Source organism: Vicugna pacos, unplaced genomic scaffold (assembly GCF_048564905.1).
Source record: "Vicugna pacos unplaced genomic scaffold, VicPac4 SAC-SAT, whole genome shotgun sequence".
Lineage (NCBI taxonomy): Eukaryota > Metazoa > Chordata > Mammalia > Artiodactyla > Camelidae > Vicugna > Vicugna pacos.
In genome coordinates, this window is record NW_027328721.1 from 13026935 (window position 1) to 13054707 (window position 27773).

Below are 27773 nucleotides of genomic sequence, written 5' to 3' on the forward strand. Positions count from 1 at the left end.
TTTAGAACCCACGCGCTGCCGACCGTTGGTGGAACCTCCCCACGCTCATGATTCCGGAACCATTGTCATTGAGTGGGGGAGATCGAGAGACAACTCCACGTAGCTCTCTTCAGTCACAGGTGTTCCATGCTCGGGGAAGTGCGAGAAATACCTTCCCTGATCTTGGGGAGGCAGCCTCTGTCACTGGGATTTCCTGCAACCCCCCCTAGCATTCCCTGGCACAGAGACATGAGGAAAACCCTCAGGGGAGACGAGCACAGGCATTCCGTTAGAACCCACGCGCTGCCGACCGTTGGTGGAACCTCCCCACGCTCAGGATTCCGGAACCATTGTCATTGAGTGGGGGAGCTCGAGAGACAACTCCACGCAGCTCTCTTCAGTCACAGGTGTTCCCTGCTCGGGGAAGTGCGAGAAATACCTTCCCTGACCTTGGGGAGGCAGCCTCTGTCACTGGGATTTCCTGCAACCCCCCCTGGCATTCCCTGGTACAGAGACATGAGGAAAACCCTCAGGGGAGGCGAGCACAGGCATTCCATTACAACCCACGCGCTGCCGACCGTTGGTGGAACCTCCCCACGCTCAGGATTCTGGAACCATTGTCATTTAGTGGGGGATTTCGAGAGACAACTCGACGCAGCTCTCTTCATTCACAGGTGTTTCCTGCTCGGGGAAGTGCGAGAAATACCTTCTCTGACCTTGGGGAGGCAGCCTCTGTCACTGGGATTTCCTGCAAACCCCCCTGGCATTCCCTGGTACAGAGACATGAGGAAAACCCTCAGGGGAGACGAGCACAGGCATTCCCATAGAACCCACGCGCTGCCGACCGCTGGTGGTACCTCCCCACGCTGAGGATTCCGGAACCATTGTCATTGAGTGGGGGAGCTCGAGAGAAAACTCCACGGAGCTGTCTTCAGTCACAGGTGTTCCTTGCTCGGGGAAGTCCGAGAAATACGTTCCCTGACCTTGGGGAGGCAGCCTCTGTCACTGGGATTTCCTGCAACCCCACCCAAGCATACCCTGGCACAGAGACATGAGGAAAACCCTCAGGGGAGACGAGCACAAGCATTCCCTTCGAACCCACGCGCTGCCGACCGTTGGTGGAACCTCCCCACGCTCAGGATTCCGGAAACATTGTCATTGAGTGGGGGAGCTCGAGAGACAACTCCACGCAACTCTCTTCAGTCACAGGTGTTCCCTGCTCGGGGAAGTGCGAGAAATACCTTCCCTGACCTTGGGTAGGCAGCCTCTGTCACTGGGATTTCCTGCAACCACCCCTAGCATTCCCTGGCACAGAGACATTAGGAAAACCCTCAGGGGAGACGAACACAGGCATTCCTTTAGAACAAACGCGCTCCCGATCGTTGATGGAACCTCCCCACGCTCAGGATTCCGGAACCATTGTCATTGAGTGGGGGAGTTCGAGAGAAAACTCGACGCAGCTCTCTTCAGTCACAGGTGTTCCCTGCTCGGGGAAGTGCGAGAAATACCTTCCCTGACTTTGGAGAGGCAGCCTCTGTCACTGGGATTTCCTGCAACACCCCCTAGCATTCTCTGGCAAAGAGACATGAGGAAAACCCTCAGGGGAGACGAGCACAGGCATTCCGTTAGATCCCACGCACTGACGACCGCTGGTGGAACCTCCCCACGCTCAGGATTCCGGAACCATAGTCATTGAGTGCGGGATCTCGAGAGACAACTCCACGCAGCTCTCTTCAGTCACAGGTGTTCCCTGCTTGGGGAAGTCCGAGAAATACCTTCCCTGACCTTGGGGAGACAGCTTCTGTCACTGGGATTTCCTGCAACACCCCCTAGCATTCCCTGGCACAGAGACATGAGGAAAACCCTCAGGGGATTCGAGCACAGGGATTCCGCTTGAACCCACGCGCTGCCGACCGTTGGTGGAACCTCCCCACGCTCAGGATTCCGGAATCATTGTCATTGAGTGGGGCAGTTCGAGAGACAACTCCACGAAGCTCTCTTCAGTCACAGGTGTTCCCTGCTCGGGGAAGTCCGAGAAATAACTTTCCTGAACTTGGGGAGGCAGCCTCTGTCACTGGGACTTCCTGCAACCCCCCCTAGCATTCCCTGGCACAGAGACATGAGGAAAACCCTCAGGGGAGACGAGCACAGGCATTCCATTACAACCCACGCGCTGCCGACCGTTGGTGGAACCTCCCCAAGCTCAGGATTCTGGAACAATTGTCATTGAGTGGGGGATTTCGAGAGACAACTCCACGCAGCTCTCTTCAGTCACAGGTGTTCCCGGCTCGGGGAAGTGCGAGAAATACCTTCCCTGCCCTTGGGGAGGCAGCCTCTGTCAGTGGGATTTCCTGCAACCCCCCCTAGCATTCCCTGGCACAGAGACATGAGGAAAACCCTCAGGGGAGACGAGCACAGGCATTCCTTTAGAACCTACGTGCTGCCGACCGTTGGTGGAACCTACCCACGCTCATGATTCCGGAACCATTGTCATTGAGTGGGGGAGCTCGAGAGACAACTCCACGTAGCTCTCTTCAGTCACAGGTGTTCCATGCTCGGGGAAGTGCGAGAAATACCTTCCCTGATCTTGGGGAGGCAGCCTCTGTCACTGGGATTTCCTGCAACCCCCCCTAGCATTCCCTGGCACAGAGACATGAGGAAAACCCTCAGGGGAGACGAGCACAGGCATTCCGTTAGAACCCACGCGCTGCCGACCGTTGGTGGAACCTCCCCACGCTCAGGATTCCGGAACCATTGTCATTGAGTGGGGGAGCTCGAGAGACAACTCCACGCAGCTCTCTTCAGTCACAGGTGTTCCCTGCTCGGGGAAGTGCGAGAAATACCTTCCCTGACCTTGGGGAGGCAGCCTCTGTCACTGGGATTTCCTGCAACCCCCCCTGGCATTCCCTGGTACAGAGACATGAGGAAAACCCTCAGGGGAGGCGAGCACAGGCATTCCATTACAACCCACGCGCTGCCGACCGTTGGTGGAACCTCCCCACGCTCAGGATTCTGGAACCATTGTCATTTAGTGGGGGATTTCGAGAGACAACTCGACGCAGCTCTCTTCATTCACAGGTGTTTCCTGCTCGGGGAAGTGCGAGAAATACCTTCTCTGACCTTGGGGAGGCAGCCTCTGTCACTGGGATTTCCTGCAAACCCCCCTGGCATTCCCTGGTACAGAGACATGAGGAAAACCCTCAGGGGAGACGAGCACAGGCATTCCCTTAGAACCCACGCGCTGCCGACCGCTGGTGGTACCTCCCCACGCTGAGGATTCCGGAACCATTGTCATTGAGTGGGGGAGCTCGAGAGACAACTCCACGGAGCTGTCTTCAGTCACAGGTGTTCCTTGCTCGGGGAAGTCCGAGAAATACGTTCCCTGACCTTGGGGAGGCAGCCTCTGTCACTGGGATTTCCTGCAACCCCACCCAAGCATACCCTGGCACAGAGACATGAGGAAAACCCTCAGGGGAGACGAGCACAAGCATTCCCTTCGAACCCACGCGCTGCCGACCGTTGGTGGAACCTCCCCACGCTCAGGATTCCGGAAACATTGTCATTGAGTGGGGGAGCTCGAGAGACAACTCCACGCAACTCTCTTCAGTCACAGGTGTTCCCTGCTCGGGGAAGTGCGAGAAATACCTTCCCTGACCTTGGGTAGGCAGCCTCTGTCACTGGGATTTCCTGCAACCACCCCTAGCATTCCCTGGCACAGAGACATTAGGAAAACCCTCAGGGGAGACGAACACAGGCATTCCTTTAGAACAAACGCGCTCCCGATCGTTGATGGAACCTCCCCACGCTCAGGATTCCGGAACCATTGTCATTGAGTGGGGGAGTTCGAGAGAAAACTCGACGCAGCTCTCTTCAGTCACAGGTGTTCCCTGCTCGGGGAAGTGCGAGAAATACCTTCCCTGACTTTGGAGAGGCAGCCTCTGTCACTGGGATTTCCTGCAACACCCCCTAGCATTCTCTGGCAAAGAGACATGAGGAAAACCCTCAGGGGAGACGAGCACAGGCATTCCGTTAGATCCCACGCACTGACGACCGCTGGTGGAACCTCCCCACGCTCAGGATTCCGGAACCATAGTCATTGAGTGCGGGATCTCGAGAGACAACTCCACGCAGCTCTCTTCAGTCACAGGTGTTCCCTGCTTGGGGAAGTCCGAGAAATACCTTCCCTGACCTTGGGGAGACAGCTTCTGTCACTGGGATTTCCTGCAACACCCCCTAGCATTCCCTGGCACAGAGACATGAGGAAAACCCTCAGGGGATTCGAGCACAGGGATTCCGCTTGAACCCACGCGCTGCCGACCGTTGGTGGAACCTCCCCACGCTCAGGATTCCGGAATCATTGTCATTGAGTGGGGCAGTTCGAGAGACAACTCCACGAAGCTCTCTTCAGTCACAGGTGTTCCCTGCTCGGGGAAGTCCGAGAAATAACTTTCCTGAACTTGGGGAGGCAGCCTCTGTCACTGGGACTTCCTGCAACCCCCCCTAGCATTCCCTGGCACAGAGACATGAGGAAAACCCTCAGGGGAGACGAGCACAGGCATTCCATTACAACCCACGCGCTGCCGACCGTTGGTGGAACCTCCCCAAGCTCAGGATTCTGGAACAATTGTCATTGAGTGGGGGATTTCGAGAGACAACTCCACGCAGCTCTCTTCAGTCACAGGTGTTCCCGGCTCGGGGAAGTGCGAGAAATACCTTCCCTGCCCTTGGGGAGGCAGCCTCTGTCAGTGGGATTTCCTGCAACCCCCCCTAGCATTCCCTGGCACAGAGACATGAGGAAAACCCTCAGGGGAGACGAGCACAGGCATTCCTTTAGAACCTACGTGCTGCCGACCGTTGGTGGAACCTACCCACGCTCATGATTCCGGAACCATTGTCATTGAGTGGGGGAGCTCGAGAGACAACTTCACGTAGCTCTCTTCAGTCACAGGTGTTCCATGCTCGGGGAAGTGCGAGAAATACCTTCCCTGATCTTGGGGAGGCAGCCTCTGTCACTGGGATTTCCTGCAACCCCCCCTAGCATTCCCTGGCACAGAGACATGAGGAAAACCCTCAGGGGAGACGAGCACAGGCATTCCGTTAGAACCCACGCGCTGCCGACCGTTGGTGGAACCTCCCCACGCTCAGGATTCCGGAACCATTGTCATTGAGTGGGGGAGCTCGAGAGACAACTCCACGCAGCTCTCTTCAGTCACAGGTGTTCCCTGCTCGGGGAAGTGCGAGAAATACCTTCCCTGACCTTGGGGAGGCAGCCTCTGTCACTGGGATTTCCTGCAACCCCCCCTGGCATTCCCTGGTACAGAGACATGAGGAAAACCCTCAGGGGAGGCGAGCACAGGCATTCCATTACAACCCACGCGCTGCCGACCGTTGGTGGAACCTCCCCACGCTCAGGATTCTGGAACCATTGTCATTTAGTGGGGGATTTCGAGAGACAACTCGACGCAGCTCTCTTCATTCACAGGTGTTTCCTGCTCGGGGAAGTGCGAGAAATACCTTCTCTGACCTTGGGGAGGCAGCCTCTGTCACTGGGATTTCCTGCAAACCCCCCTGGCATTCCCTGGTACAGAGACATGAGGAAAACCCTCAGGGGAGACGAGCACAGGCATTCCCTTAGAACCCACGCGCTGCCGACCGCTGGTGGTACCTCCCCACGCTGAGGATTCCGGAACCATTGTCATTGAGTGGGGGAGCTCGAGAGACAACTCCACGGAGCTGTCTTCAGTCACAGGTGTTCCTTGCTCGGGGAAGTCCGAGAAATACGTTCCCTGACCTTGGGGAGGCAGCCTCTGTCACTGGGATTTCCTGCAACCCCACCCAAGCATACCCTGGCACAGAGACATGAGGAAAACCCTCAGGGGAGACGAGCACAAGCATTCCCTTCGAACCCACGCGCTGCCGACCGTTGGTGGAACCTCCCCACGCTCAGGATTCCGGAAACATTGTCATTGAGTGGGGGAGCTCGAGAGACAACTCCACGCAACTCTCTTCAGTCACAGGTGTTCCCTGCTCGGGGAAGTGCGAGAAATACCTTCCCTGACCTTGGGTAGGCAGCCTCTGTCACTGGGATTTCCTGCAACCACCCCTAGCATTCCCTGGCACAGAGACATGAGGAAAACCCTCAGGGGAGACGAACACAGGCATTCCTTTAGAACAAACGCGCTCCCGATCGTTGATGGAACCTCCCCACGCTCAGGATTCCGGAACCATTGTCATTGAGTGGGGGAGTTCGAGAGAAAACTCGACGCAGCTCTCTTCAGTCACAGGTGTTCCCTGCTCGGGGAAGTGCGAGAAATACCTTCCCTGACTTTGGAGAGGCAGCCTCTGTCACTGGGATTTCCTGCAACACCCCCTAGCATTCTCTGGCAAAGAGACATGAGGAAAACCCTCAGGGGAGACGAGCACAGGCATTCCCTTACAACCCACGCGCTGCCGACCGTTGGTGGAACCTCCCCACGCTCAGGATTCCAGAACAATAGTCATTGAGTGGGGGATCTCGAGAGAAAACCCCACGCAGCTCTCTTCAGTCACAGGTGTTCCCTGCTCGGGGAAGTGCGAGAAATACCTTCCCTGACCTTGAGGAGGCAGCCTCTGTCACTGGGATTTCCTGCAAAACCCCCTAGCATTCCCTGGCACAGAGACTTGAGGAAAACCCTCAGGGAAGACAAGCACAGGCATTCCGTTAGAAACCACGCGCAGCCGACCGTTGGTGGAACCTCCCCACGCTCAGGATTCCGGAAACATTGTCATTGAGTGGGGGAGTTCGATAGACAACTCGACGCAGCTCTCTTCAGTCACAGGTGTTCCCTGCTCGGGGAAGTGCGAGAAATAACTTCCCTGAACTTGGGGAGGCAGCCTCTGTCACTGGGGTTCCCTGCAACCCCCCCTAGCATTCCCTGGCACAGAGACATGAGGAAAACCCTCAGGGGAGACGAGCACAGGCATTCCCTTAGAACCCACGCGCTGCCGACCGCTGGTGGAACCTCCCCAGGCTCAGGATTCCGGAACCATAGTCATTGAGTGGGGGAGCTCGAGAGACAACTCCACGCAGCTCTCTACAGTCACAGGTGTTCCCTGCTCGGGGAAGTCCGAGAAATACATTCCCTGAACTTGGGGAGGCAGCATCTGTCACTGGGATTTCCTGCAAACCCGCCTAGCATTCCCTGGCACAGAGACATGGGGAAAACCTTCAGGGGAGACGAGCACAAGCATTCCGTTAGAACCCACGCGCTGCCGACCGTTGGGGGAACCTCCCCACTCTCAGGATTCCGGAAACATTGTCAATGAGTGGGGGAGCTCGAGAGAAAACTCCACGCAGCTCTCTTCAGTCACAGTAGTTCCCTGCTCGGGGAAGTCCGAGAAATACCTTCCCTGACCTTGGGGAGGCAGCCTCTGTCACTGGGATTTCCTGCAACCCCCCCTAGCATTCCCTGGCACAGAGACATGAGGAAAACGCTTAGGGGAGACGAGCACAGGCATTCCCTTAGATCCCACGCGCTGCCGACCGTTGGTGGAACCTCCCCACGCTCAGGATTCCGGAAACATAGTCATTGAGTGGGGGAGCTCGAGAGACAACTCCACGCAGCTCTCTTCAGTCACAGGTGTTCCCTGCTCGGGGAATTCCGAGAAATAACTTCCATGACATTGGGGAGGCAGCCTCTGTCACTGGGATTTCCTGCAACCCCCCCTAGCATTCCCTGGCACAGAGACATGAGGAAAACCCTCAGTGGAGACGAGCACAGGCAATCCATTACAACCCACGCGCTGCCGACCGTTGGTGGAACCTTCCCACGCTCAGGATTCTGGAACCATTGTCATTGAGTGGGGGATTTCGAGAGACAACTCGACGCAGCTCTCTTCAGTCACAGGTGTTCTCTGCTCGGGGAAGTCCGAGAAAGAACTTCCATGACCTTGGGGAGGCAGCCTCTGTCACTGGGATTTCCTGCAACCCCCCCTAGCATTCCCTGGCACAGAGACATGAGGAAAATCCTCAGGGGAGACGAGCACAGGCATTCCCTTAGAACCCACGCGCTGCCGACCGTTGGTGGAACCTCCCAACGCTCAGGATTCCGGAACCATTGTCATTGAGTGCGGGATCTCGAGAGACAACTCCACGCAGCTCTCTTTAGTCACAGGTGTTTCCTGCTCGGGGAAGACCGAGAAATACCTTCCCTGACTTTGGGGAGGCATCTTCTGTCACTGGGATTTCCTGCAACCCCCCCTTGCATTCCCTGGCACAGAGACATGAGGAAAACCCTCAGGGGAGACGAGCACAGGCATTCCGTTAGAACTCACGCGCTGCCGACCGTTGGTGGAACCTCCCCACGCTCAGGATTCCGGAACCATTGTCATTGAGCGGGGGAGTTCGAGAGACAACTCGACGCAGCTCTCTTCAGTCACAGGTGTTCCTGCTCGGGGAAGTGCGAGAAATAACTTCCCTGACCTTGCGGAGGCAGCCTCTGTCACTGGGATTTCCTGCAACCCCCCCTAGCATTCCCTGGCACAGAGACATGAGGAAAACCCTCAGGGGAGACGAGCACAGGCATTCCGTTAGAACCCACATGCTGCCGACCGTTGGTGGAACCTCCCCACGCTCAGTATTCCAGAACCATTGTCATTGAGTGCGGGAGCTCGAGAGACAACTCCACGCAGCTCTCTTCAGTCACAGGTGTTCCCTGCTCGGGGAAGTCCGAGAAATAACTTCCCTGACCTTGGGGAGGCAGCATCTGTCACTGGGATATCCTGCAACCCCCCCTAGCATTCCCTGGCACAGAGACATGAGGAAAACCCTCAGTTGAGAGGAGCACAGGCATTCCGTTAGAAGCCACGTGCTGCCGACCATTGGTGGAACCTCCCCACGCTCAGGATTCCGGAACCATTGTCATTGAGTTGGGGAGCTCGAGAGAAAACTCCACGCAGCTCTCTTCAGTCACAGGTGTTCCCTGCTCGGGGAAGTCCGAGAAATACCTTCCCTGAACTTGGGGAGGCAGCCTCTGTCACTGGGACTTCCTGCAACAACCCCTAGCATTCCCTGGCACAGAGACATGAGGAAAACCCTCAGGGGAGACGAGCACAGGCATTCCGTTAGAAGCCACGCGCTGCCGACCGTTGGTGGAACCTCCCCACGCTCAGGATTCCGGAACCATAGTCATTGAGTGCGGGATCTCGAGAGACAACTCCACGCAGCTCTCTTCAGTCACAGGTGTTCCCTGCTTGGGGAAGTCCGAGAAATAACTTCCCTGACCTTGGGGAGACAGCTTCTGTCACTGGGATTTCCTGCCACACCCCCTAGCATTCCCTGGCACAGAGACATGAGGAAAACCCTCAGGGGATTCGAGCACAGGGATTCCGTTCGAACCCACGCGCTGCCGACCGTTGGTGGAACCTCCCCACGCTCAGGATTCCGGAATCATTGTCATTGAGTTGGGGAGTACGAGAGACAACTCCACGCAGCTCTCTTCAGTCACAGGTGTTCCCGGCTCGGGGAAGTGCGAGAAATACCTTCCCTGCCCTTGGGGAGGCAGCCTCTGTCAGTGGGATTTCCTTCAACCCCCACTAGCATTCCCTGGCACAGAGACATGAGGAAAACCCTAAGGGGAGACGAGCACAGGCATTCCCTTAGAACCCACGCGCTGCCGACCGTTGGTGGAACCTCCCCACGCTCAGTATTCCGGAACCATTGTCATTGAGTGGGGGAGCTCGAGAGACAACTCCACGTAGCTCTCTTCAGTCACAGGTGTTCCATGCTCGGGGAAGTGCGAGAAATACCTTCCCTGACTTTGGGGAGGCAGCCTCTGTCAGTGGGACTTCCTGCAACCCTCCCTAGCATTCCCTGGCACAGAGACATGAGGAAAACTCTCAGGGGAGACGAGCACAGGCATTCCTTTAGAACCCACGCGCTGCCGACCGTTGGTGGAACCTCCCCACGCTCAGGATTCCGGAACCATTGTCATTGAGTGGGGGAGCTCGAGAGACAACTCCACGTAGCTCTCTTCAGTCACAGGTGTTCCATGCACGGGGAAGTGCGAGAAATACCTTCCCTGATCTTGGGGAGGCATCCTCTGTCACTGGGATTTCCTGCAACCCCCCCTAGCATTCCCTGGCACAGAGACATGAGGAAAACCCTCAGGGGAGACGAGCACAGGCATTCCGTTAGAACCCACGCGCTGCCGACCGTTGGTGGAACCTCCCCACGCTCAGGATTCCGGAAACATTGTCATTGAGTGGGGGAGCTCGAGAGACAACTCCACGCAGCTCTCTTCAGTTACAGGTGTTCCCTGCTCGGGGAAGTGCGAGAAATACCTTCCCTGACCTTGGGGAGGCAGCCTCTGTCTCTGGGATTTCCTGCAAACACCCCTAGCATTCCCGGGCACAGAGACATGAGGAAAACCCTCAGGGGAGACGAGCACAGGCATTCCTTTAGAACCCACGCGCTGCCGACCGTTGGTGGAACCTCCCCACGCTCAGGATTCCGGAACAATTGTCATTGAGTGGGGGAGCTCGAGAGACAACTCCACGTATCTCTCTTCAGTCACAGGTGTTCCATGATCGGGGAAGTGCGAGAAATACCTTCCCTGAATTTGGGGAGGCAGCCTCTGTCAGTGGGACTTCCTGCAACCCTCCCTAGCATTCCCTGGCACAGAGACATGAGGAAAACTCTCAGGGAGACGAGCACAGGCATTCCTTTAGAACCCACGCGCTGCCGACCGTTGGTGGAACCTCCCCACGCTCAGGATTCCGGAACCATTGTCATTGAGTGGGGGAGCTCGAGAGACAACTCCACGTAGCTCTCTTCAGTCACAGGTGTTCCATGCACGGGGAAGTGCGAGAAATACCTTCCCTGATCTTGGGGAGGCATCCTCTGTCACTGGGATTTCCTGCAACCCCCCCTAGCATTCCCTGGCACAGAGACATGAGGAAAACCCTCAGGGGAGACGAGCACAGGCATTCCGTTAGAACCCACGCGCTGCCGACCGTTGGTGGAACCTCCCCACGCTCAGGATTCCGGAAACATTGTCATTGAGTGGGGGATCTCGAGAGACAACTCCACGCAGCTCTCTTCAGTTACAGGTGTTCCCTGCTCGGGGAAGTGCGAGAAATAACTTCCCTGACCTTGGGAAGGCAGCCTCTGTCTCTGGGATTTCCTGCAAACACCCCTAGCATTCCCGGGCACAGAGACATGAGGAAAACCCTCAGGGGAGACGCGCACAGGCATTCCGTTAGAACCCAGGCGCTGCCGACCGTTGGTGGAACCTCCCCACGCTCAGGATTCCGGAACCATTGTCATTGAGCGGGGGAGTTCGAGAGACAACTCGACGCAGCTCTCTTCAGTCACAGGTGTTCCTGCTCGGGGAAGTGCGAGAAATAACTTCCCTGACCTTGCGGAGGCAGCCTCTGTCACTGGGATTTCCTGCAACCCCCCCTAGCATTCCCTGGCACAGAGACATGAGGAAAACCCTCAGGGGAGACGAGCACAGGCATTCCGTTAGAACCCACACGCTGCCGACCGTTCGTGGAACCTCCCCACGCTCAGGATTCCAGAACCATTGTCATTGAGTGCGGGAGCTCGAGAGACAACTCCACGCAGCTCTCTTCAGTCACAGGTGTTCCCTGCTCGGGGAAGTCCGAGAAATAACTTCCCTGACCTTGGGGAGGCAGCATCTGTCACTGGGATATCCTGCAACCCCCCCTAGCATTCCCTGGCACAGAGACATGAGGAAAACCCTCAGTTGAGGGGAGAACAGGCATTCCGTTAGAAGCCACGTGCTGCCGACCATTGGTGGAACCTCCCCACGCTCAGGATTCCGGAACCATTGTCATTGATTTGGGGAGCTCGAGAGAAAACTCCACGCAGCTCTCTTCAGTCACAGGTGTTCCCTGCTCGGGGAAGTCCGAGAAATACCTTCCCTGACTTTGGGGAGGCAGCCTCTGTCACTGGGACTTCCTGCAACAAACCCTAGCATTCCCTGGCACAGAGACATGAGGAAAACCCTCAGGGGAGACGAGCACAGGCATTCCCTTACAACCCACGCGCTGCCGACCGTTGGTGGAACCTCCCCACGCTCAGGATTCCGGAACAATAGTCATTGAGTGGGGGATCTCGAGAGACAACTCCACGCAGCTCTCTTCAGTCACAGGTGTTCCCTGCTCGGGGAAGTCCGAGAAATACATTCCCTGACATTGTGGGTGCAGCCTCTGTCCCTGAGATTTCCTCCAAACCCCCTAGCATTCCCTGGCACAGAGACATGAGGAAAACCCTCAGGGGAGACGAGCACAGGCATTCCGTTAGATCCCACGCACTGACGACCGCTGGTGGAACCTCCCCACGCTCAGGATTCCGGAACCATAGTCATTGAGTGCGGGATCTCGAGAGACAACTCCACGCAGCTCTCTTCAGTCACAGGTGTTCCCTGCTTGGGGAAGTCCGAGAAATAACTTCCCTGACCTTGGGGAGACAGCTTCTGTCACTGGGATTTCCTGCAACACCCCCTAGCATTCCCTGGCACAGAGACATGAGGAAAACCCTCAGGGGATTCGAGCACAGGGATTCCGTTTGAACCCACGCGCTGCCGACCGTTGGTGGAACCTCCCCACGCTCAGGATTCCGGAATCATTGTCATTGAGTGGGGGAGTTCGAGAGACAACTCCACGCAGCTCTCTTCAGTCACAGGTGTTCCCGGTTCGGGGAAGTGCGAGAAATACCTTCCCTGCCCTTGGGGAGGCAGCCTCTGTCAGTGGGATTTCCTTCAACCCCCCCTAGCATTCCCTGGCACAGAGACATGAGGAAAACCATCAGGGGAGACGAGCACAGGCATTCCGTTAGAACCCACGCGCTGCCGACCGTTGGTGGAACCTCCCCACGCTCAAGATTCCGGAAACATTGTCATTGAGTGGGAGAGTTCGAGAGACAACTCCACGCAGCTCTCTTCATTCACAGGTGTTCCCTGCTCGGGGAAGTGCGAGAAATACCTTCCCTGACTTTGGGGAGGCAGCCTCTGTCATTAAGATTTCCTGCAACCCTCCCCTAGCATTCCCTGGCACAGAGACATGAGGAAAACACTCAGGGGAGACGAGCACAGGCATTCCGTTAGAACCCACACGCTGCCGACCGTTGGTGGAACCTCCCCACGCTCAAGATTCCGGAAACATTGTCATTGAGTGGGAGAGTTCGAGATACAACTCCACGCAGCTCTCTTCAGTCACAGGTGTTCCCTGCTCGGGGAATTCCGAGAAATACCTTCCCTGACCTTGGGGAGGCAGCTTCTGTCACTGGGATTTCCTGCAACACACCCTAGCATTCCCTGGCACAGAGACATGAGGAAAACCACCAGGGGATTCGAGCACAGGCATTCCGTTTGAACCCACACGCTTCCGACCGTTGGTGGAACCTCCCAACGCTCAGGATTCCGGAACCATTGTCATTGAGTGGGGGATTTCGAGAGACAACTCGACGCAGCTCTCTTCAGTCACAGGTGTTTCCTGCTCGGGGAAGCGCGAGAAATACCTTCCCAGACCTTGGGGAGCTTGCCTCTGTCACTGGGATTTCCTGCAACCCCCCCTAGCATTCCCTGGCACACAGACATGAGGAAAACCCTCAGGGGAGACGAGCACAGGCATTCCCTTAGAACCCACGCGCTGCCGACCGTTGGCGGAACCTCCCCACGCTCAGGATTCCGGAAACATAGTCATTGAGTGGGGGATCTCGAGAGACAACTCCACGCAGCTCTCTTCAGTCACAGGTGTTCCCTGCTCGGGGAAGTCAGAGAAATACCTTCCATGACCTTGGGGAGGCAGCCTCTGTCACTGGGATTTCCTGCAACCCCCCCTAGATTTCCCTGGCACAGAGACATGAGGAAAACCCTCAGGGGAGACGAGCACAGGCATTCCATTACAACCCACGCGCTGCCGACCGTTGGTGGAACCTCCCCACGCTCAGGATTCTGGAACCATTGTCATTGAGTGGGGGATTTCGAGAGACAACTCGACGCAGCTCTCTTCAGTCACAGGAGTTTCCTGCTCGGGGAAGTGCGAGAAATACCTTCCCTGACCTTGGGGAGCTTGCCTCTGTCACTGGGATTTCCTGCAACCCCCCCTAGCATTCCCTGGCACAGAGACATGAGGAAAACCCTCAGGGGAGACGAGCACAGGCATTCCATTAGAACCCACGCGCTGCCGACCGTTGGTGGAACCTCCAAACGCTCAGGATTCCGGAAACATAGTCATTGAGTGGGGGATCTCGAGAGACTACTCCACGCAGCTCTCTTCAGTCACAGGTGTTCCCTGCTCAGGGAAGTCCGAGAAATACCTTCCATGACCTTGGGGAGGCAGCCTCTGTCACTGGGATTTCCTGCAACCCCCCCTAGCATTCCCTGGCACAGAGACATGAGGAAAACCCTCAGGGGATTCGAGCACAGGCATTCCGTTTGAACCTACGCGCTGCCGACCGTTGGTGGAACCTCCCCACGCTCAGGATTCCGGAACCATTGTAATTTAGTGGGGAATTTCGAGAGACAACTCGACATTGCTCTCTTCATTCACAGGTGTTTCCTGCTCGGGGAAGTGCGAGAAATACCTTCCTGACTTGGGGAGGCAGCCTCTGTCACTGGGATTTCCTGCAACCCCCCGTAGCATTCCCTGGCACAGAGAAATGAGGAAAACCCTCAGGGGAGACGAGCACAGGCATTCACTAAGAAACCACGCGCTGCCGACCGTTGGTGGAACCTCCCCACGCTCAGGATTCCGGAACCATTGTCATTGAGTGGGGGAGCTCGAGAGACAACTCCACGCAGCTCTCTTCACTCACAGGTGTTCCTTGCTCGGGGAAGTCCGAGAAATATCTTCCCTGACCTTGGGGAGGCAGCCTCTGTCACTGGGATTTCCTGCAACCCCCCCAAGCATTCCCTGGCACAGAGACATGAGTAAAACCCTCAGGGGAGACGAGCACAAGCATTCCCTTCGAACCCATGCGCTGCCGACCGTTGGTGGAACCTCCCCACGCTCATTATTCCGGAACCATTGTCATTGAGTGGGGGAGCTCGAGAGACAACTCCACGTAGCTCTCTTAAGTCACAGGTGTTCCATGCTCGGGGAAGTGCGAGAAATACCTTCCCTGACCTTGGGGAGGCAGCCTCTGTCAGTGGGATTTCCTGCAACCCTCCCTAGCATTCCCTGGCACAGAGACATGAGGAAAACCCTCAGGGGAGACGAGCACAGGCATTCCTTTAGAACCAACGCGCTGCCGACCGTTGGTGGAACCTCCCCACGCTCAGGATTCCGGAACCATTGTCATTGAGTGGGGGAGCTCGAGAGACAACTCCACGTAGCTCTCTTCAGTCATAGGTGTTCCATGCTCGGGGAAGTGCAAGAAATACCTTCCCTGCCCTTGGGGAGGCAGCCTCTGTCAGTGGGATTTCCTGCAACCCCCCCTAGCATTCCCTGGCACAGAGACATGAGGAAAACCCTCAGGGGAGACGCGCACAGGCATTCCGTTAGAACCCAGGCGCTGCCGACCGTTGGTGGAACCTCCCCACGCTCAGGATTCCGGAAACATTGTCATACAGTGGGGGAGTTCGATAGACAACTCGACGCAGCTCTCTTCAGTCACAGGTGTTTCCTGCTCGGGGAAGTGCGAGAAATACCTTCCCTGACCTTGGGGAGGCAGCCTCTGTCACTGGGATTTCCTGCAACACCCCCTAGCATTCCTTGGCACAGAGACATGAGGAAAACCTCAGGGGAGACGAGCACAGGCATTCACTTAGAACCCACGCGCTGCCGACCTTTGGTGGAACCTCCCCACGCTCAGGATTCCGGAACAATTGTCATTGAGTGGGGGAGCTCGAGAGACAACTCCACGCAGCTCTCTTCAGTCACAGGTGATCCATGCTCGGGGAAGTCCGAGAAATATCTTCCCTGACCTTGGGAAGGCAGCCTCTGTCACTGGGATTTCCTGCAACCCCCCCTAGCATTCCCTGGCACAGAGACATGAGGAAAACCATCAGGGGAGACGAGCACAGGCATTCCGTTAGAACCCACGCGCTGCCGACCGTTGGTGGAACCTCCCCACGCTCAGGATTCCGGAACCATTGTCATTGAGTGGGGGAGCTCGAGAGACAACTCCACGCAGCTCTCTTCAGTCACAGGTGTTCCCTGCTCGGGGAAGTGCGAGAAATACCTTCCCTGACCTTGGGGAGGCAGCCTCTGTCATTAAGATTTCCTGCAACCCTCCCCTAGCATTCCCTGGCACAGAGACATGAGGAAAACCCTCAGGGGAGACGAGCACAGGCATTCCGTTAGAACCCACACGCTGCCGACCGTTGGTGGAACCTCCCCACGCTCAAGATTCCGGAAACATTGTCATTGAGTGGGAGAGTTCGATAGACAACTCGACGCAGGTCTCTTCATTCACAGGTGTTCCCTGCTCGGGGAAGTCCGAAAAATACCTTCCCTGACCTTGGGGAGGCAGCCTCTGTCCCTGGGATTTCCTGCAACCCCCCCTAGCATTCCCTGGCACAGAGACATGAGGAAAACCCTCAGGGGAGACGAGCACAGGCATTCCCTTAGAACCCACGCGCTGCCGACCGTTGGTGGAACCTCCCAATGCTCAGGATTCCGGAACCATTGTCATTGAGTGCGGGATTTCGATAGACAACTCCACGCAGCTCTCTTCAGTCACAGGTGTTCCCTGCTTGGGGAAGACCGAGAAATACCTTCCCTGACTTTGGGGAGGCAGCTTCTGTCACTGGGATTTCCTGCAACCCCCCCTTGCATTCCCTGGCACAGAGACATGAGGAAAACCCTCAGGGGAGACGAGCACAGGCATTCCGTTAGAACCCACGCGCTGCCGACCGTTGGTGGAACCTCCCCACGCTCAGGATTCCGGAACCATTGTCATTGAGTGGGGGAGCTCGAGAGACAACTCCACGCAGCTCTCTTCAGTTACAGGTGTTCCCTGCTCGGGGAAGTGCGAGAAATACCTTCCCTGAACTTGGGGAGGCAGCCTCTGTCACTGGGATTTCCTGCAAACACCCCTAGCATTCCCGGGCACAGAGACATGAGGAAAACCCTCAGGGGAGACGCGCACAGGCATTCCGTTAGAACCCAGGCGCTGCCGACCGTTGGTGGAACCTCCCCACGCTCAGGATTCCGGAACCATTGTCATTGAGCGGGGGAGTTCGAGAGACAACTCGACGCAGCTCTCTTCAGTCACAGGTGTTCCTGCTCGGGAAGTGCGAGAAAAAACTTCCCTGACCTTGCGGAGGCAGCCTCTGTCACTGGGATTTCCTGCAACCCCCCCTAGCATTCCCTGGCACAGAGACATGAGGAAAACCCTCAGGGGAGACGAGCACAGGCATTCCGTTAGAACCCACACGCTGCCGACCGTTGGTGGAACCTCCCCACGCTCAGGATTCCAGAACCATTGTCATTGAGTGCGGGAGCTCGAGAGACAACTCCACGCAGCTCTCTTCAGTCACAGGTGTTCCCTGCTCGGGGAAGTCCGAGAAATAACTTCCCTGACCTTGGGGAGGCAGCATCTGTCACTGGGATATCCTGCAACCCCCCCTAGCATTCCCTGGCACAGAGACATGAGGAAAACCCTCAGTTGAGAGGAGAACAGGCATTCCGTTAGAAGCCACGTGCTGCCGACCATTGGTGGAACCTCCCCACGCTCAGGATTCCGGAACCATTGTCATTGAGTTGGGGAGCTCGTGAGAAAACTCCACGCAGCTCTCTTCAGTCACAGGTGTTCCCTGCTTGGGGAAGTCCGAGAAATACCTTCCCTGACCTTGGGGAGGCAGCCTCTGTCACTGGGACTTCCTGCAACAACCCCTAGCATTCCCTGGCACAGAGACATGAGGGAAACCCTCAGGGGAGACGAGCACAGGCATTCCGTTAGAACCCACGCGCTGCCGACCGTTGGTGGAACCTCCCCACGCTCAGGATTCCGGAACCATAGTCAATGAGTGGGGGATCTCGAGAGACAACTCCACGCAGCTCTCTTCAGTCACAGGTGTTCCCTGCTCGGGGAAGTCCGAGAAATACATTCCCTGACATTGTGGGTGCAGCCTCTGTCCCTGGGATTTCCTGCAAACCCCCTAGCATTCCCTGGCACAGAGACATGAGGAAAACCCTCAGGGGAGACGAGCACAGGCATTCCGTTCGATCCCACGCACTGACGACCGCTGGTGGAACCTCCCCACGCTCAGGATTCCGGAACCATAGTCATTGAGTGCGGGATCTCGAGAAACAACTCCACGCAGCTCTCTTCAGTCACAGGTGTTCCCTGCTTGGGGAAGTCCGAGAAATAACTTCCCTGACCTTGGGGAGACAGCTTCTGTCACTGGGATTTCCTGCAACCCCCCCTTGCATTCCCTGGCACAGAGACATGAGGAAAACCCTCAGGGGAGACGAGCACAGGCATTCCGTTAGAACCCACGCGCTGCCGACCGTTGGTGGAACCTCCCCACGCTCAGGATTCCGGAACCATTGTCATTGAGTGGGGGAGCTCGAGAGACAACTCCACGCAGCTCTCTTCAGTTACAGGTGTTCCCTGCTCGGGGAAGTGCGAGAAATACCTTCCCTGAACTTGGGGAGGCAGCCTCTGTCACTGGGATTTCCTGCAAACACCCCTAGCATTCCCGGGCACAGAGACATGAGGAAAACCCTCAGGGGAGTCGCGCACAGGCATTCCGTTAGAACCCAGGCGCTGCCGACCGTTGGTGGAACCTCCCCACGCTCAGGATTCCGGAACCATTGTCATTGAGTGCGGGAGCTCGAGAGACAACTCCACGCAGCTCTCTTCAGTCACAGGTGTTCCCTGCTCGGGGAAGTCCGAGAAATAACTTCCCTGACCTTGGGGAGGCAGCATCTGTCACTGGGATATCCTGCAACCCCCCCTAGCATTCCCTGGCACAGAGACATGAGGAAAACCCTCAGTTGAGAGGAGAACAGGCATTCCGTTAGAAGCCACGTGCTGCCGACCATTGGTGGAACCTCCCCACTCTCAGGATTCCGGAACCATTGTCATTGAGTTGGGGAGCTCGTGAGAAAACTCCACGCAGCTCTCTTCAGTCACAGGTGTTCCCTGCTTGGGGAAGTCCGAGAAATACCTTCCCTGACCTTGGGGAGGCAGCCTCTGTCACTGGGACTTCCTGCAACAACCCCTAGCATTCCCTGGCACAGAGACATGAGGGAAACCCTCAGGGGAGACGAGCACAGGCATTCCCTTAGAACCCACGCGCTGCCGACCGTTGGTGGAACCTCCCCACGCTCAGGATTCCGGAACCATAGTCATTGAGTGGGGGATCTCGAGAGACAACTCCACGCAGCTCTCTTCAGTCACAGGTGTTCCCTGCTCGGGGAAGTCCGAGAAATACATTCCCTGACATTGTGGGTGCAGCCTCTGTCCCTGGGATTTCCTGCAAACCCCCCAGCATTCCCTGGCACAGAGACATGAGGAAAACCCTCAGGGGAGACGAGCACAGGCATTCCGTTCGATCCCACGCACTGACGACCGCTGGTGGAACCTCCCCACGCTCAGGATTCCGGAACCATAGTCATTGAGTGCGGGATCTCGAGAAACAACTCCACGCAGCTCTCTTCAGTCACAGGTGTTCCCTGCTTGGGGAAGTCCGAGAAATAACTTCCCTGACCTTGGGGAGACAGCTTCTGTCACTGGGATTTCCTGCAACACCCCCTAGCATTCCCTGGCACAGAGACATGAGGAAAACCCTCAGGGGATTCGAGCACAGGGATTCCGTTTGAACCCACGCGCTGCCGACCGTTGGTGGAACCTCCCCACGCTCAGGATTCCGGAATCATTGTCATTGAGTGGGGGATTTCGAGAGACAACTCGACGCAGCTCTCTTCAGTCACAGGTGTTTCCTGCTCGGGGAAGCGCGAGAAATAACTTCCCTGACTTTGGGGAGCTTGCCTCTGTCACTGGGATTTCCTGCAACCCCCCCTAGCATTCCCTGGCACACAGACATGAGGAAAACCCTCAGAGGAGACGAGCACAGGCATTCCCTTAGAACCCACGCGCTGCCGACCGTTGGCGGAACCTCCCCACGCTCAGGATTCCGGAAACATAGTCATTGAGTGGGGGATCTCGAGAGACATCTCCACGCAGCTCTCTTCAGTCACAGGTGTTCCCTGCTCGGGGAAGTCCGAGAAATATCTTCCATGACCTTGGGGAGGCAGCCTCTGTCACTGGGATTTCCTGCAAACCCCCCTAGCTTTCCCTGGCACAGAGACATGAGGAAAACCCTCAGGGGAGACGAGCACAGGCATTCCATTACAACCCACGCGCTGCCGACCGTTGGTGGAACCTCCCCACGCTCAGGATTCTGGAACCATTGTCATTGAGTGGGGGATTTCGAGAGACAACTCGACGCAGCTCTCTTCAGTCACAGGAGTTTCCTGCTCGTGGAAGTGCGAGAAATACCTTCCCTGACCTTGGGGAGCTTGCCTCTGTCACTGGGATTTCCTGCAACCCCCCCTAGCATTCCCTGGCACAGAGACATGAGGAAAACCCTCAGGGGAGACGAGCACAGGCATTCCATTAGAACCCACGCGCTGCCGACCGTTGGTGGAACCTCCAAACGCTCAGGATTCCGGAAACATAGTCATTGAGTGGGGGATCTCGAGAGACTACTCCACGCAGCTCTCTTCAGTCACAGGTGTTCCCTGCTCGGGGAAGTCCGAGAAGTACCTTCCATGACCTTGGGGAGGCAGCCTCTGTCACTGGGATTTCCTGCAACCCCCCCTAGCATTCCCTGGCACAGAGACATGAGGAAAACCCTAAGGGGATTCGAGCACAGGCATTCCGTTTGAACCCACACGCTGCCGACCGTTGGTGGAACCTCCTCACGCTCAGGATTCCGGAACCATTGTCATTGAGTGGGGGAGTTCGAGAGATAACTCGACGCAGCTCTCTTCAGTCACAGGTGTTCCTTGCCCGGGGAAGTCCGAGAAATACCTTCCCTGACCTTGGGGAGGCAGCCTCTGTCACTGGGACTTCCTGCAACCCCCCCTAGCATTCCCTGGCACAGAGATATGAGGAAAACCCTCAGGGGAGATGAGCACAGGCATTCCATTACAACCCACGCGCTGCCGACCGTTGGTGGAACCTCCCCACGCTCAGGATTCTGGAACCATTGTCATTGAGTGGGGGATTTCGAGAGACAACTCGACGCAGCTCTCTTCAGTCACAGGAGTTTCCTGCTCGGGGAAGTGCGAGAAATAACTTCCCTGAACTTGGGGAGCTTGCCTCTGTCACTGGGATTTCCTGCAACCCCCCCTAGCATTCCCTGGCACAGAGACATGAGGAAAACCCTCAGGGGAGACGAGCACAGGCATTCCATTAGAACCCACGCGCTGCCGACCGTTGGTGGAACCTCCAAACGCTCAGGATTCCGGAAACATTGTCATTGAGTGGGGGATCTCGAGAGACAACTCCACGCAGCTCTCTTCAGTCACAGGTGTTCCCTGCTCGGGGAATTCCGAGAAAAACCTTCCATGACCTTGGGGAGGCAGCCTCTGTCACTGGGATTTCCTGCAACCCCCCCCAAGCATTCCTTGGCAGAGAGACATGAGTAAAACCCTCAGGGGATTCGAGCACAGGCATTCCGTTTGAACCCACGCGCTGCCGACCGTTGTGGAACCTCCCCACGCTCAGGATTCCGGAACCATTCTCATTGAGTGGGGGATTTCGAGAGATAACTCGACGCAGCTCTCTTCAGTGACAGGTGTTCCTTGCTCGGGGAAGTCCGAGAAATAACTTCCCTGACCTTGGGGAGGCAGCCGCTGTCCCTGGGATTTCCTGCACCCACCCCTAGCATTCTCTGGCACAGAGACATGAGGAAAACACTAAGGGGAGACGAGCACAGGCATTCCCATAGAAACCACGCGCTGCCGACCGTTGGTGGAACCTCCCCACGCTCAGGATTCCGGAACCATTGTCATTGAGTGGGGGAGCTCGAGAGACAACTCCACGCAGCTCTCTTCAGTCACAGGTGTTCCCTGCTCGGGGAATTCCGAGAAATAACTTCCCTGACCTTGGGGAGGCAGCTTCTGTCACTGGGATTTCCTGCAACACACCCAAGCATTCCCTGGCACAGAGACATGAGGAAAACCCTCAGGGGATTTTAGCACAGGCATTCCGTTTGAACCCACGCGCTGCCGACCGTTGGTGGAACCTCCCCACGCTCAGGATTCCGGAACAATTGTCATTGAGTGGGGGATTTCGAGAGACAACTCGACGCAGCTCTCTTCAGTCACAGGTGTTTCCTGCTCGGGGAAGTGCGAGAAATACCTTCCCTGATCTTGGGGAGCTTGCCTCTGTCACTGGGATTTCCTGCAACCCCCAGCATTCCCTGGCACAGAGACATGAGGAAAACCCTCAGGGGTGACGAGCACAGGCTTTCCCTTAGAACCCACGCGCTGCCGACCGTTGGTGGAACCTCCCCACGCTCAGGATTCCGGAAACATAACCATTGAGTGGGGGATCTCGAGAGACAACTCCACGCAGCTCTCTTCAGTCACAGGTGTTCCCTGCTCGGGGAAGTCCGAGAAATACCTTCCAAGACCTTGGGGAGGCAGCCTCTGTCACTGGGATTTCCTGCAACACCCCCTAGCTTTCCCTGGCACAGAGACATGAGGAAAACCCTCAGGGGAGTCGAGCACAGGCATTCCATTACAACCCACGCGCTGCCGACCGTTGGTGGAACCTCCACACGCTCAGGATTGTGGAACCATTGTCATTGAGTGGGGGATTTCGAGAGACAACTCGACGCAGCTCTCTTCAGTCACAGGTGTTTCCTGCTCGGGGAAGTGCGAGAAATACCTTCCCTGACCTTGGGGAGCTTGCCTCTGTCACTGGGACTTCCTGCAACCCCCCCTAGCATTCCCTGGCACAGAGACATGAGGAAAACCCTCAGGGGAGACGAGAACAGGGATTCCGTTTGAACCCACGCGCTGCCGACCGTTGGTGGAACCTCCAAACGCTCAGGATTCCGGAAACATTGTCATTGAGTGGGGGATCTCGAGAGACAACTCCACGCAGCTCTCTTCAGTCACAGCTGTTCCCTGCTCGGGGAAATCCGAGAAATACCTTCCATGACTTTGGGGAGGCAGCCTCTGTCACTGGGATTTCCTGCAACCCCCCCTAGCATTCCCTGGCACAGAGAAATGAGGAAAACCCTCAGGGGATTCGAGCACAGGCATTCCGTTTGAAGCCACGCGCTGCCGACCGTTGGTGGAACCTCCCCACGCTCAGGATTCCGGAACCATTGTAATTGTGTGGGGAGTTCGAGAGACAACTCGACGCAGCTCTCTGCAGTCACAGGTGTTCCTTGCTCGGGGAAGTCTGAGAAATACCTTCCCTGACCTTGGGGAGGCAGCCTCTGTCACTGGGATTTCCTGCAACCACCCCTAGCATTCTCTGGCACAGAGAGATGAGGAAAACACTCAGGGGAAACGAGCACAGGCATTCCCTAAGAAACCACGCGCTGCCGACCGTTGGTGGAACCTCCCCACGCTCAGGATTCCGGAACCATTGTCATTGAGTGGGGGATTTCGAGAGACAACTCGACGCAGCTCTCTTAAGTCACAGGTGTTTCCTGCTCGGGGAAGTGCGAGAAATACCTTCCCTGACCTTGGGGAGCTTGCCTCTGTCACTGGGATTTCCTGCAACCCCCCTAGCATTCCCTGGCACAGAGACATGAGGAAAACCCTCAGGGGAGACGAGCACAGGCATTCCCTTAGAACCCACGCGCTGCCGACCGTTGGTGGAACCTCCCCACGCTCAGGATTCCGGAAACATAGTCATTGATTGGGGGATCTCGAGAGACAACTCCACGCAGCTCTCTTCAGTCACAGGTGTTCCCTGCTCGGGGAAGTCCGAGAAATACCTTCCATGACCTTGGGGAGGCAGCCTCTGTCACTGGGATTTCCTGCAACCCCCCTAGCTTTCCCTGGCACAGAGACATGAGGAAAACCCTCAGGGGAGACGAGCACAGGCATTCCATTACAACCCACGCGCTGCCGACCGTTGGTGGAACCTCCCCACGCTCAGGATTCTGGAACCATTGTCATTGAGTGGGGGATTTCGAGAGACAACTCGACGCAGCTCTCTTCAGTCACAGGTGTTTCCTGATCAGGGAAGTGCGAGAAATACCTTCCCTGACCTTGGGGAGCTTGCCTCTGTCACTGGGACTTCCTGCAACCCGCCCTAGCATTCCCTGGCACAGAGACATGAGGAAAACCCTCAGGGGAGACGAGCACAGGCATTCCCTTAGAACCCACGCGCTGCCGACCGTTGGTGGAACCTCCAAACGCTCAGGATTCCGGAAACATAGTCATTGAGTGGGGGATCTCGAGAGACAACTCCACGCAGCTCTCTTCAGTCACAGGTGTTCCCTGCTCGGGGAAGTCCGAGAAATACCTTCCATGACCTTGGGGAGGCAGCCTCTGTCACTGGGATTTCCTGCAACCCCCCCTAGCATTCCCTGGCACAGAGACATGAGGAAAACCCTCAGGGGAGACGAGCACAGGCATTCCGTTAGAAGCCATGCGCTGACGACCATTGGTGGAACCTCCCCACGCTCAGGATTCCGGAACCATTGTCATTGTGTTGGGGAGCTCGAGAGAAAACTCCACGCAGCTCTCTTCAGTCACAGGTGTTCCCTGCTCAGGGAAGTCCGAGAAATACCTTCCCTGACCTTGGGTAGGCAGCCTCTGTCACTGGGACTTCCTGCAACAACCCCTAGCATTCCCTGGCACAGAGAAATTAGGAAAACACTCAGGGGAGACGAGCACAGGCATTCCCTTAGAAACCACGCGCTGCCGACCGTTGGTGGAACCTCCCCACGCTCAGGATTCCGGAACCATAGTCATTGAGTGGGGGATCTCGAGAGACAACTCCACGCAGCTCTCTTCAGTCACAGGTGTTCCCTGCTCGGGGAAGTCCGAGAAATACATTCCCTGACATTGTGGATGCAGCCTCTGTCCCTGGGATTTCCTGCAACCCCCCCTAGCATTCCCTGGCACAGAGACATGAGGAAAACCCTCAGGGGAGACGAGCACAGGCATTCCGTTAGATCCCACGCACTGCCGACCGCTGGTGGAACCTCCCCACGCTCAGGAATCCGGAACCATAGTCATTGAGTGCGGGATCTCGAGAGACAACTCCACGCAGCTCTCTTCAGTCACAGGTGTTCCCTGCTTGGGGAAGTCCGAGAAATACCTTCCCTGACCTTGGGGAGGCAGCTTCTGTCACTGGGATTTCCTGCAACACCCCCTAGCATTCCCTGGCACAGAGACATGAGGAAAACCCTCAGGGGAGACGAGCACAGGCATTCCGTTAGATCCCACGCACTGCCGACCGCTGGTGGATCCTCCCCACGCTCAGGAATCCGGAACCATAGTCATTGAGTGCGGGATCTCGAGAGACAACTCCACGAAGCTCACTTCAGTCACAGGTGTTCCCTGCTCGGGGAAGTCCGAGAAATAACTTCCCTGAACTTGGGGAAGCAGCCTCTGTCACTGGGACTTCCTGCAACCCCCCATAGCATTCCCTGGCACAGAGACATGAAGAAAACACTCAGGGGAGGCGAGCACAGGCATTCCTTTAGAACCCACGCGCTGCCGACCGTTGGTGGAACCTCCCCACGCTCAGGATTCCGGAACCATTGTCATTGAGTGGGGGAGCTCGAGAGACAACTCCACGTAGCTCTCTTCAGTCACAGGTGTTCCATGCTCGTGGAAGTGCGAGAAATAACTTCCCTGACCTTGGGGAGGCAGCCTCTGTCACTGGGATTTCCTGCAACCCCCCCTAGCATTCCCTGGCACAGAGACATGAGGAAAACCCTCAGGGGAGACGCGCACAGGCATTCCGTTAGAACCCACGCGCTGCCAACCGTTGGTGGAACCTCCCCACGCTCAGGATTCCGGAACCATTGTCATTGAGTGGGGGAGCTCGAGAGACAACTCCACGCAGCTCTCTTCAGTCACAGGTGTTCCCTGCTCGGGGAATTGCGAGAAAAACCTTCCCTGACCTTGGGGAGGCAGCCTCTGTTACTAGGATTTCCTGCAAACCTCCCCTAGCATTCCCTGGCACAGAGACATGAGGAAAACCCTCAGGGGAGACGAACACAGGCATTCCTTTAGCACCCACGCGCTCCCGACCGTTGATGTAACCTCCGCACGCTCAGGATTCCGGAACCATTGTCATTGAGTGGGGGAGTTCGAGAGACAACTCGACGCAGCTCTCTTCAGTCACAGGTGTTCCCTGCTCGGGGAAGTGTGAGAAATACCTTCCCTGACCTTGGGGAGGCAGCCTCTGTCACTGGGATTTCCTGCAACCCCCCCTAGCTTTCCCTGGCACAGAGACATGAGGAAAACCCTCAGGGGAGACGAGCACAGGCATTCCCTTAGAACCCACGTGCTGCTGACCGTTGGTGGAACCTCCCCACTCTCAGGATTCCAGAAACATAGTCATTGAGTGGGGGATCTCGAGAGACAACTCCACGCAGCTCTCTTCAGTCACAGGTGTTCCCTGCTCGGGGAAGTGTGAGAAATACCTTCCCTGACCTTGGGGAGGCAGCCTCTGTCACTGGGAGTTCCTGCAAACACCCCTAGCATTCCCTGGCACAGAGACATGAGGAAAACCCTCAGGGGAGACGCGCACAGGCATTCCGTTAGAACCCAGGCGGTGCCGACCGTTGGTGGAACCTCCCCACGCTCAGGATTCCGGAAACATTGTCATTGAGTGGGGGAGTTCGATAGACAACTCGACGCAGCTCTCTTCAGTCACAGGTGTTTCCTGCTCGGGGAAGTGCGAGAAATACCTTCCCTGACCTTGGGGAGGCAGCCTCTGTCACTGGGATTTCCTGCAACACCCACTAGCATTCCTTGGCACAGAGACATGAGGAAAACCCTCAGGGGAGAAGAGCACAGGCATTCACTTAGAACCCACGCGCTTCCGACCGTTGGTGGAACCTCCCCACTCTCAGGATTCCGGAACCATTGTCATTGAGTGGGGGAGTTCGAGAGACAACTCGACGCAGCTCTCTTCAGTCACAGGTGTTCCTGCTCGGGGAAGTGCGAGAAATAACTTCCCTGACCTTGGGGAGGCAGCCTCTGTCACTGGGATTTCCTGCAACCCCCCCTAGCATTCCCTGGCACAGAGACATGAGGAAAAGACTCAGGGGAGACGAGCACAGGCATTCCGTTAGAACCCACACGCTGCCGACCGTTGGTGGAACCTCCCCACGCTCAGGATTCCAGAACCATTGTCATTGAGTGCGGGAGCTCGAGAGAAAACTCCACGCAGCTCTCTTCAGTCACAGGTGTTCCCTGCTCGGGGAAGTCCGAGAAATAACTTCACTGACCTTGGGGAGGCAGCCTCTTTCACTGGGATATCCTGAAACCCCCCCTAGCATTCCCTGGCACAGAGACATGAGGAAAACCCTCAGGGGAGACGAGCACAGGCATTCCGTTAGAAGCCACGCGCTGCCAACCATTGGTGGAACCTCCCCACGCTCAGGATTCCGGAACGATTGTCATTGAGTTGGGGAGCTCGAGAGAAAACTCCACGCAGCTCTCTTCAGTCACAGGTGTTCCCTGCTCGGGGAAGTCCGAGAAATACCTTCCCTGAACTTGGGGAGGCAGCCTCTGTCACTGGGATTTCCTGCAACCCCCCCTATCATTCCCTGGCACAGAGACATGAGGAAAACCCTCAGGGGAGACGAGCACAGGCATTCCGTTAGATCCCACGCACT